This window comes from Thunnus maccoyii, chromosome 13, assembly GCF_910596095.1.
Source record: "Thunnus maccoyii chromosome 13, fThuMac1.1, whole genome shotgun sequence".
NCBI lineage: Eukaryota > Metazoa > Chordata > Actinopteri > Scombriformes > Scombridae > Thunnus > Thunnus maccoyii.
In genome coordinates this window covers 26010298-26022981 of record NC_056545.1, presented here as the reverse complement: position 1 = coordinate 26022981, position 12684 = coordinate 26010298, and the positions used below count along the sequence as shown (strand labels likewise).

General features: G+C 41.1%; 1 protein-coding gene across 2 annotated transcripts in view; it reads left to right on the top strand.

Annotated features, from left to right (window-relative positions):
• Positions 1-1313: 1313 nt before the first annotated feature.
• srrm3 (serine/arginine repetitive matrix 3) overlaps positions 1314-12684 on the top strand; it is a 74232-nt gene continuing 62861 nt past the window's right edge. For both annotated transcript variants that reach the window (XM_042431173.1, XM_042431172.1), the window contains exon 1: positions 1314-1478. The gene's annotated coding sequence lies outside the window, so the exon portion shown is untranslated. The remainder of the gene's footprint in view (positions 1479-12684) is intronic.

The following is a 12684-nucleotide window of genomic DNA, read 5'->3' as shown; positions in this document are numbered from 1 at the left end:
TTGTCTTATGCTGTATTACACACCAAAAAGTAAGAAAAAACTAACAGCTTTAGATGTCAGGGGTTATTTCAGGATATAATGTGCAGCCGTTCTCAAAGTGGAGTCTGCGGACCACCAGGGCTCCTTGAAGGGGGTCCAGAGGGTGCCCAGTAAAATGAAAGATAGTTAAATTATGCATTTATCTGCTCATTATATGATAATGTGTAAGGGTAGCTGCTTTAATTAGAATTTTTTTATTTGTGCAATTTTACACTAAATCATAAGAAACATCTTGTGGCATACCTTACAACAAGAGCAAAAGTTAACTAAACCTGAAGTTATGTCAAAAGCCCATGCAACTGATATAATTTACATTTACATAAAGTACATTATCCCTGAATGCAGTAATATATAGACCTTTTGCAAAGCAGACTTTGGCTATGTTGCATTCAAGTGTCTCAGTAAGCCATGAAAGAGTGACAATGAGCCAGCATGTACACTACCAGAACCCTGAAACTGAAGCAGCTAAAGGGAAATCAACCATCATTAATTTAAAGATCCTCTCCAGATATGTTTTAAGACATAAAAATACTCTGCTTGGAATAATAATGTGTGTCCGATATGGTTTTTCCACAAAAAAGATGCAATTACTGCGTTAAAACCTTTAAAATAACATCCTCTCCATCTCTTGAATGATCCAGAACCTATAAATATGCTTTTTTTTCATTTAAAGAGTTTAAATGTTGGATGCAAAATATCTCCTTCAGTGGAGACTTCAAGTTCCCATGTCACACTTGGGAAAGTCGCCTATTGGACCAGGATTGGCTTGCAAACTAGTTGTGATGTCACAAATCATACTCACACTTTAAACTCAGATTCAAGGTTAGCACAGAGAAACTTTCAGTAGCTGAATTTTAAAAAACAGCTTTCTAGTGTCAAACTCTGACATACATTATTCTTCACAGTGAAGCTCAGACATCCAACTGAAAGAACAAGTAGAAAAATACATTTTTGAGTGAGTGAGTGAGTAATTATTTATTGCCTGTGCTTTTCCTACTGTGTCATGTCAAAATGTGTTTTATGAAAAAGGCGTTTTTGTATATATGACTTCCAAATGATACAGAAACTGAAGTGTGGCATACAGATGAGGTCAATACTGGAGACAAAACCCTTCATATAAGAGACATTGGGGGGATCCCTGCGCTAGGTGACGCTATCCCAGTGCACTTGACTCCATGTGGTTCCCTACAGCGGCCGCTCCTCCGCTACGACAGGGGGCGCTGTGCTGCAAGCCGGCCGGAGAAGCGCAGTATGTGGGGGGTTTTGTTCCCGGAGCTCCGCGGTGCGCTGTCCACTTCAGCACCACAAGCCGAGCGGAGGCAGCGAGGAGGACCACAAGACGCGGCTCAACATCAGCACCAGCACCGACCCGACTCCAAAATACTGAAAAATACCCGCTAGAAACGCGCACCCCTCCGAGGCAGAAGACTGCAGAAAAGGTAAGAGTTTTAGAAGAAGCTCAAATAGGATCAAGTTGGTGGAGGCAGGGATAATAACGGGCATCACTGAAGAAGAAACAGCTCCCCTCTCCTTTCCTGGTTCATAAATACTGTATGAGCGTATTAAGGCGGTGTTTACGTTAGCTTCTTGTCTTGTTTGTGTCTCATAAATTCCTCCTGTGGTTGGTTTATAAGGGATGAAGAGGGACACTTTATTAGTGAAGCGCCGTGCGGAGACCGTGTTTGTGCTGGCAGCCTCTCCTCGCTTTGCAGATGGTGGTGTTTTATAACTCGTCGATTTCCGTCGCTGCACTGTGGCCAGCTGCCGTTTCTTTATTCCTCCCCCCCTCCTGACCTAGCTGCGGGACATTTAATATCAATGTAACTGGGATCTTGTTTCCATTTTTGTGAATTGTATCGTCTGGTTAAACCGCCTCCACTCAGTTTACACACCGTGTTTAATACACACAGGCTGCATCCTGACGAATCAGCAGGAATATATTTGCATTGCTGGTCTTACCTAAACATGTAGGTGATAGTTATCTGACACTGGATTCACTAAAAGAAGCAGAAATTAGACCTGACTTTTGTGTACACAGATGGTTTGTCATAAGCTGGACGGTCTTGGTGTTGAACACTTTGAATGTTTTTGTAAATAGACAAAAGATGAGAAATCATCTGTTTTGTCAGTCAAATGTAAGGGCTGTATTATTTTAACCGGTTTTATTATTAAGTAAAATTAGATCTACTTTTTCACAGACACATTATTTAGGTAATGTTGATGATCTATTTCTAATTGGCAGGGTTCACTTGGTGTCATTTTATTAACAATGTGTGAATCCTCTGTGTGCTGGTGGACTGAAAGTGACAGATCTCACCAGCAGCCAAACTGTGAATTATTCCTAAATATGAAAATATTGCACAAAACTGTGCACTGAGGGAATATTTACAGCTTCTGATTCATTTGAGACTTTGATCAAAGCAGCAAGAGAAAGAGAAGATCTTGTAAATTATTGGGGTTTTTTTTTTTTTTTGAAAGATTAAAACATAAATTGAACTCGTCTGCTGTGATGCTTCTGCAGTGTTTCCAGGCTGTATGAGATCCTTTGACATCCCTCTAAGAAACAACTGTATTAATTAATGCTATAATATGTAACAAATATCAAAAGAAATTTAAAGCAAAATTTTATATTCTATTTGAATATATTGATGCAAGAGGAGATCGTAATCCATTAGATTCCACACAGTAAATCTCTGCAGGGGGGAACCTTAGTTTTAGTGCCGGTGACCGGCTCTGGCCCGTTTCCTAACAAATTCATTTATATTTTGACACAAAATATTGATACTAGAGCTGGAAGAATTAGTTGATTAATCCATTAGTAGATTTACAGACACTTACTCTGCATCTGTTTCAATAATCAACTCATCGTTTGAATCATTGTCCTAAGCATTTTTTGCTTTTTTAATTTTTTTTTCAGCTTTTCTCTGTTTTATTTCACTGTAAACTTTTTTTTTTTGATTGTTGATCAGACAAAACAAGCGATTTGAAGACGTCACCGAGGTTTCGGGTTAATTGTGGTTGATTTTTAACTATTTTTAATTTATAAACCAAACAATCAATTGATTATTTGAGAAAATACCACAATTGATGACAAAAACCCCTCAATACATCGCGCTGCTGCAAATTGCATGATGTTCCACAGCTGTGTGACAAAACGCCTACTGCAGTTCATGCCGACATAGCAAACGCCTGTTTGTCTCAGTCCTTATGAAGACCTTGTGAATCAGTAATCAGCGCTCAGTTTGTGACATGCTGCTTGAGTTAAAAAGGAAAAAGTCAGCAGGAGCTTTGTGACTGACAAGGCCGGTGACAGCGCTGACCAGATACTCAGCTGCATGGGACTTGAGCACAACTGTGCAAACTAAAAAGAAAAAAAATACAGAGTGTATCTCGGAATGCAGTCTTCCATTTTGTCAGAGCGCTGCTGCTGGCGAGATAGGCCCAGGTGAGGTAAGAGGCTGATAGAGGGATTAGCTTGTATTAGGATGTGGCTGCTCATAGAGGTGTGAGAGAAATGTCAATCACTCCCGCTATATCTTCTCCCTGCCGTCTTTCTCTACAAAGCATCTGTCTAGTGCTTGCTCTACATTCACATTGTTCATAGATGAGCCGTGATACCCCCCGCTCCCCCCCCCTCCAAACACCACTGCCCCCTCTCTCTGCAGCATCTCCAGCGGCTCTCCTTGCTGTCCCTCATCACCACATGCGGCCACTGTCAGTGCATACCTCCCTGCGCTCTCCTCTCCTCTCATCCCGCTGGCAGACACACACCGCTCCTCCTCCTGTCCTACTTCCGTCTTCTTCAGCTTCTCCTGAAGGGCGAAGCCGCTGTTGGTGGAGCCTGGAGGAGGGGGGGGAGAGGAGGGACAGTTAGAATGGGGGGGGTAAAAGGTAGCTTTTTTTTCAGGCTGAAGTCTTTCAGGCAGGTAGCATTTACCAAGTGTCAAAGCACAATAGCCAGACGTCGTCTCTCCATGTGGTCTGATTATGTGTTTTGGAAAAAAAAACACACATACAAATTGCTGCAATGTTAGAGCACAGCAGGGGTGTCTCCGCTTATTCAAAGAAAGCGACGGCAGATAGACTCAGATCTGCAAGAAACAGGCCTGAAACATTAGTGTTTGATTCTCCTTGAATCTGCTCTTCAGCCTGCTGGGCGAGGACTGTAGCTGGGCTGTATGCTTTCACTGCAGGTGGTAATTCCTTTATGTTTTATTTAAAAGGCTCGTCAGTCTCTGTTCCTGTCTCAAATCCAAATCCACTTAGGGCGTAGTCCTAACTAAAGAGTCAAGTTCTACTTCCGTATCATTTGGGCGGAGTGGATGTGAAGTGTCTTTTTAAGAAACTTTAAGATTTGTGTTTTATTTGTATGATCCTGGTGATCAGAGGAGGGGATTGAAGAAGCAATCAGACCCCCTCCCCATGCATTACAAAGATATTCCATATATTTCATACTGAAAAGAAGCTTAAATATGTCAGATGTAATCACTTGGATTTGTGAAGCATATTTGTTTTTGTTCCCTTAGTTGTCTTCTGCACTGCCTTTAAATTATTTGTTTTTTGTTTTTCCCATTTTGTAGCTCTCTCTTTTTCTCATTATGTAGTCACAATGTGTTCGTGATTGATGGTAACGATAATGACTAACTGTAAATGATCTCTTACAGATGCTTGAACAAAGCAAATAACTGCGTATTATTATAAACAAATTCCTGAATATTCCCCTTTACTGTAACTAAGACATAATGAATAAATAGAAATGTACAGAAAGTCAAATTTAACTCCACTAGACAGGCCTGGTTGCTACAACATGGACGTAACACATGATACTAGATTCAAAATTGGATGGAGGACGGTTGGAGAAACTAGAAAATCTGCATATGATTTTGAGATCACTTCATTTGTTACCATCTGTTCAGTTTTTTTTAAATTAGATCCATATTTGTGACATTTATTTTAACTTACTTTGACTTAAACATAACACCAAAAACAAGTCTTATAGAAATAAAAGTATGATCACTCGCACATGTTTCACGGCTCCCCATGATGATAATACAGCTCAGTCCTCATTGATAATATGATAATTTAGGCCATCACAGCCAGAAGTGGTGGCCTAAATGACAGGGAAGTGAGCTTGTGACTGGAAGGTCATCGGTTCAATCCCTTTGACCCCGGCGGGATAAATCTGGGTGAAGAAGCAGTATTTGCCCCTCCCTCATTACCACCACTGAGGTGTCCTTGAGCGAGGCCTTTAACCCTGATCAGATCACACTGTGGTTGTACTGGGCAGCTTCCAGGTCTTGAATGTGTAATTGTGTGAATGTGATCAGGACATTCCTGAAAATTTAAAAAAAAAAAAACAGAACAAAACAATTCATTTAAATAGGTTTAAACAGATTTATTTGATTTATTCATTCCCGCCAGGCACTCCTGATGCTGTAACCTCCAACTGTCTTGTACTTCAAGAATTATTAGCAGCTGATAGAGATCAATACACCGGCACGCTCTACGCCGGCTGCAGTCCTTGAGAGGCTGTTATGTTGCTGTGGGGTGTTGTCGCAGTCTTCGTAACCCGCAGCCCACTCACAGACACAATGCAGCACCTTCCTGTCTTAAGGTTACCTGAGATTAATTATCTCCGTAAACAAATCCGCACCCACCCCCGCTCCCGGCTTCTCAGCGGGGCCTGTGTCAAAGCGCTCAGGATGACAAAATAGCGTGCCACTCTTCACATGTTAAAGCGCATCCGTTTTTAATCCTCCTCCTTTGACTGCACACACACACACACACACACACAAACACGCTGGATGATACTTCTTGGAGTTTGCTTGTGATGTTTTATCCCATTTCTCACAATCTTGCAATGGAAGTATTATTGTGTTTGTGTGCGTGTGTCAATTTTATTTACATTATATATTTTATTTCCAGTGCTTGGTGAGGCAATACTCAACTCACCACAGGAGGTTGTATTATTTTTGTTCCGTCCTGCATCCCTGTGAGACTGAGGTAGCTCACACTGCAACCACAACAAATATTGGAGGTGTAAAGTCTGAATCATCTTTATAACCCAATCAGACTCATTCTCTTGTATGCTGACAAAGATGCCAAGATTAAACACGACACTGGACATCCGTTTAGAGCCTTCCTCTCCTCTCCTCTCCTCTCCTCTCACGTCCTCTCACGTCCTCTTGAGACCACACCACTTGACATTCAGAGGTGATTGAGTTCTTCTTTGGATAGTTTGGATAGGAATTCTGTCCGTCTGTAATGTAACTTCAGGTTTGAGGTCAGCCTCCCACCGTGGAAAGCATTTAAGCTACTTGGAAGATCAAGAGAACGCCTGCTTCATCTTCTGATCAAAGGGAGCTTAGCCCCAGATTCATCCTCATCAAGAGGCAGAAAAACATTAGATAACATTTAGATCAAGGACTGAAACTGAATTATTCAACCCAACTTTTTTTTTCTGTGGGTTTGAGGGGTGTTTCTAATGAACTTTATCCTCTGCATGCTGGTAATTGTTAAATAAGAGAATGTTTTATTCATTGGTTTCCTCAGATCTATTATTACTAAATTACATATTAATAATAATAACAATAATGATAATAATTACACATTTAATTTGTACCATACTTTTCATTCATAGTGAAACTCAAGTGCTACAGTATTGTAGTCTTATTATTATCCATTTAAATCTTGTTTTCTGTCAGATGTGGAGTTTGCATGCATATGAGTGTGTGTGTGTTTAAGTGTGTGTGTGTTTAGGCAATAAAAAAAAAAAAAGAAAAGGCACATGAAACCGTATTATTGAAGTCAAACAGTCATGAGAAACGGCCGCGCTCTTTTCGAGTCGGGTCCGTTTGAAGCTGTCACCCAGTTACTGCTCAAAGGCCACTGTTTGACTGCTTGTTAGCCATCTTTGGACTCTGTGTGTGTGTGTGTGTGGTGCTGTCCCCTAGGGATCCCCTTCCTCTATCCCACTGACTTCAGAGATGCTTTGAAGTCCCTCCTCAGAGGAGAGGTGAAGGGGAGGGAAGAGAAACAGAGAGAGAGAGAGAGAGAAACTGAGACAAAGAGGAATGGGGGGTGGGGGGTGGGAGAATGAGAACAGTGAAAAATGCTTTATTTTTATTCCCGCATTCGCTCTGCTCATCGCTAAGCCTTCACCCCCCCCCCCCATAATTTGAAAATGATGTCATAGGCCGAGCAGCGTGTTTGACATGAGAAAGTGCGGCAGCGTTGTTGAGGTGAGTACGAAATCACGGGAGAGAGTGATCGCTCGATGCGGGGAGAGCTCCGTGTTAGGAATTTACAACATATTAGGGTGGTCATGTTGCTCCTCTCGGTCAGCTCATGAATAATGGAGGGGGGGAGGGGGGGGGGATCAGTGTCTGGTTCCATCAGGTGATCTCGGTGTACTTTTCAGGAGCGCCGTGTGTGTTTACGTGTGTGTGTGTGAGAAGAATGGTGAGGCGCAATGAGAGCAGCTGCTGCGCCCAACACACCCTCAATACAAAACCATCTGCCATGCTGACTCCAGAAAACCAATACACACACACACAAACACACACACACACACACACACACACACACACACACACACACACACACACACACCCTCCCAAGCAAACAACACCCTACATACAAGCTGAGAAAAATACACTCTGTTTTCTACTGCAAAAAATATCATTCAATATTGCAGTTTTTAAAGTCAGATAATCGTTTTAATGAGGGTAACATGTAAAATATATTTAAATAGATATGTTTTTCTCTAGAATTATGCCTATATAACAACATGATTGGTTTTAAGCTAGTTTGCAACAGCAGCAGTGTTTTTTCAGGAGAACAGCGCTTCCGATTTTTGCGATGTCGTGGCAAAAAAGAAACATAAGCCAATTAACCTCTGTGTGTGAAAACCGTAGAGACATTATTGACTGAAGTATGTTTTAATGAAGAAGTTTACTTTCTCCAAAAGCCACAAAAGAAAAGAAGAAATTTAAATTAGGACCCGAAAGCCAAACTTGAGCTCTTCAGCTCTGCCGCAAGAGATTTACAGACTCACAGTTGCAAAATACACAGAAATGCTTGATGATGCTTTGTTGCATACGCCCATGCCGTGAAGGCAGGTGTTAGTTGTTTAGGAAATGATTATTTTTGTTTTGTAGCGCTCCTCCGAAAGCCTACTGAGTCTTATTGCAGCGATAGGTGCAGTAGATAAAGAATAAAAGAGAGAGTGGGAGAAATGATCCTCTCAGCAGCCCATCCAGAGCTGTCATAATCCTGAGTGGGTGAGGTGGTGGAGAGGATCGGGCAAAGATAAGATGATGACTCAGGGAGCGGCTCTCACATGAGGAAATAGACAGAGCCTCAATAATGGCTTTTTTTGGTGAATTACTAACCTCTCTCTCGCTCATTAAAATCAGTATTTACAAGGGTAAACTATTGTAATCCGCTGCTAGCCTCTGCTCGCAATTTAAACGGTCTATTTGAATCATGTCGAATTCCAATATCATTTATTTGGATCACGTACAATCTTTTGAATAAACATCAGTTTAATTGCTCTGGATAAACAGTGCTGTCAGTGGGTGCGTGTGATGAGTGACAATGGCTCATCCTGAGTGAAACCAGCAGATGACAAAATGTCATCAGTGCTGAGCTGCGCCGCGTGGCACTGTTCCATTTATTTACCCCAGAGAGATGGGAAAAAGGCCAAGGATGCGGAGGAATAAAAGCAGGAAAAGGTGATGCTGTGAGCGAAAACAGTGCTGAAAAGATGAATGCAGTCTCTGACCTTTTCCATCTTTTCTTCGCAGAGCATACTGGAAATTTATATCAGCCCTGCCTGCTGCAGTCGCCGCACCGCCTTCCGCTATTTAGAGCGGGCCAGACCTAAAATAACAGTTTGCTCTCTTTATCCTCAGCTCAGAGCTGGTGCACTGGTGGATGCATTTAGTAGATTGGCCTCGGTATAAAATCTATATGGGTGCTTGGTTTTGAGTTATTTCTGTCTTTATAGTCAAAATGTTCAAAAATCAGAGCTCATCAACACACTCCTCCCTGTCAGAGTCATACAGCTGTTATGGGACAGGGGATGAATCAATCACGCTGTCTCTCTACGGTTATGTACAATCGTGTGTATGTGTGTGCGTGTGGTAATGTCTCTTTCTCAAGAGCTCATTGTATTTATTGCCTTTGTTTGTGTCTGATTGGACAATGATCCATCTGATGCCTTCACAGACAGACTTATGAGCAAATGGCTTTGGTAAATAATAACCTGTTAAACAGAAAGACTAGAGGACCAGCGTGTGTATTATTAACAGCAGCTTGACTCCTACTTTACCTTTGATTGCCCTCATAACTTATTGGCCAAACAGCACCTGGGCGCTTATTGCACAGGTCATTGTCATGTTCCCTTGATCGCTTCCCAATTTAGTCATGTACCGCTTTCCTTAAGCAAGATGTTTTTTAGCATCTAACTGTATGAGAAACTATTCCCTCTTTATTTCTGTCACAGCACGGCGCCGTTCTGATGACATAGCGCTGGCAGCTGTATTAATATTTCCTAATGTTTTTTTTGGCAGCATGCACCAGATAAACTGGGCGAACCAAGTCACTCACAATAGATACACACAAAGGGAAGGCAGGGAACATCCCTTGTTTGTAAAATCACATCCATAACATCTGCTTCCAGTGTGTAAAGGCAGACGCTGATAAAGCCTAACATGGCTGTATCCCACACACAGCACGGTAGCCCGAGTGTGTCTATGGTAACTAGCCTCTTCTGAGAGAGAGTTTACAGGTAACGGACATCAATAGTGGATAGTGAATTATATAGAAGCTGTATCAGACTGTGTCTGTCAGGCACAGTCCCAGCCTGTGAATCCAAACCTGATATTGGACTGATGTGCAATATCCACTGAGCTCTATCTCCTGCTTGACAGACTCTCTCAGTGGAAAATCCACAACCTATTTTGAGAATAAGCAGTACAACAGGTTAGTCTACAGCTGTTGGAGCATGTAGTGTTTCATTCAAAATGTTATAAAGAAGGTATCATATGCGTTTACTGTCATTTATAGCCACTTAATACGACATTAAATGATTTTATTCTAAGAGCCCTTCAGCAGCATGTGTGTCTCATGGGGAATCAAGCTCTGACTTAAAGGTACCCTGTGGAGTTTTTGACTTGTAGCAGCACTATGGAGCAGTTTTTGTATGAGTGGGTCCTGATTTTTTTTTTTTGTTGTACATTTGGACATGACATGATTCATATTCTTACCAATGGCATCTACTCCAGTGATAGACAGGTGGTGGTAGCGCGCCAAATAACACAGCAACGCGCCAGCAGATACAGGCAAGAGCGGCAGCAAGCTAATAAATATGAATGTGAACAAATGTTTAGCAAATGTTTTATGAGTAAGGAATTGCATTCAACATTGTTTGTTAGAGCTCAAGGAAACACACAAAGTGTTTTAGTGAGTAACACTGAATTTAAACATAACTTTTGTTTACAAGAAAACATTGCGCCTTTAAATCTGCACATTAGTCAAGTTTCCATACACATGTGGTGCAAGTTTATTGTGTTAAAGTGTGTTTCTATCCACTACTGATATGTGAAGCTCTAATTCTCCAGGCCAGTGTCATGAAACCATTGCAGAAGAAGAGGATGCAATGAGATTACGCAATTAAAAGAACCTCAAACGGTGGAAAACCATGTGTAAATGGGAATGTGAATGAATTATTTTGAGGAACGTGTGCAACTTTTTTCCATCTCTTCAGTGGAGTGAAAGCTTGAGTGACATTTGAGTCACATGCTTTAAGTACGTCATTATTTATTTGCTAAGTCTGTCTCCATTACACTGTTTGTTTTTAGCGATACAATTTCTCCACCTCAGCCAAGTGTAAAAAACTGTCCAAGATCCATCTCCACCAGGTTTTTTTAATGCACTAATTGAAAATGCGCATAAAAACAGGTAGATGGAATCGCACTTACTGTCATGAACGTTAGGTGTTAATGGAGAGTGTGAGAGGCTTTGTGTCTTCTCGTTGGTTGAGGGAACTGATGTCAGATGTGCTGCTGGTTAGCGGAGTATTCTGCAGACACGTTAAAGCGTCTCCTCAGCTGAAGGGTGCATTAGGCATGGCGAAGTAACACATCACTGCTGTCAATAGCGGACATCGTCTCTACATCTCATACTGTCACCTCCTTTTATGTCTCCAAATCTCTGTCACCACTTTGATCAAGCAACCACAAGCAATTAGTCAGACTAATTGTATCCAATTTGCAGAATGAAAGCATTGGCAGCTTGGGAGGCCTGTTCATCAGACCTCTGAGAGGAAAATTGTTGCCACCATCTGCAAGATTCTGTCCAGATTACCTTTGACGACATGTTAGCAGTGATTACCGGTTTACAAAGAAATCTGTACCTGCAACTACTGACCCATGTAATGCAGTAACCAGACAAATACAAATATTCAGTTTCAGTTCCACAATAAGAACAGCGTGTTTCTTCTTCCTCAGTTTTAAAATCTGTGTTTTGTATCAACACAATACATTATTTTTCTTTTACAGCATTTGCAAACAGCTCGATTCACCTCTTACACGCCGAAGTTGCATCAGAACTTGGTTTGAACCTGAGCAGATGCCGCTTGAGGTTGAAGCTCAGCTACTGCATCATTATTCTGTTTGTTGCTTTGTGCTTCCCCATATGTGCACGCTTCTTAATAAAGGAAGTATAGGCTATGTGTTTTTTCAGCTCAACTTCAGAGTAGTTTCAGCAGCTTTATTAACAGTAAAAACAACAATTGCATGCCTCGTATTTGCAGACTAAAAAAAAAAATCTATCCTGGAGCTATTATGCTTTTATGAAAATCATAAAATAAAACAATTGTATTCTGTAGCTGAATCAACATTTCTTTCCATCCCCACTCCCTGCTCAAAGTGTTCATAGTCATATATTAGGGAGCTACAGTCTGCTAGTAACAACTGAACAATAAAATTGTAAAATGAACAATATACTGTTGAAGTCCTGCAGGTGGTGGTTGTGGCTTTGCCTGCAGGAATTCAACAGTATATTGAATTCCTGTTCATGACTGATTAGGTCTTCTAAAAATGTTCCAGAGACTTTTAGTAACACTGAGTTGTGCTCTTTTATAAAACAGGAGGTACAGCAGTTCACTAATTTGACTGTTTCACAGATCAGAATTCGCCAGCAGTTAGTTGATGGCTGGTAGTACGGTTAAAGTCGTGATTCAAGTCTTACATTACTTAGATGAAATTCTTAGATAAAATAGGAAATAATTTACATCATGGTGATCTGTAAAACAGAACTAGTCTTAATGCATCCATCTCACCTGCATAAATTGTATATCACCGTGTTTCTAACAGGCTTTTAGCTTAATTCAAGATCTTTTATGAGCATGTTTCAGTTATGAGTCAGTGCCGTCCTCTCCCTCTCTCTCACATACACATACACACCGAAACCGCAGCAGCTCCTCTCTAGTGATTAGACTAAGGACTTTTTTTTTTGCTACCATGTCACTATCACAGTTTCCCAACCTTGATTTAGTAAGCAATTTAAACTTTTGCAATCAGTAGAATTTGCACATCAGTCATTAGTAAAATTATGCCATTTTCAGTGTCTTATGCTAAT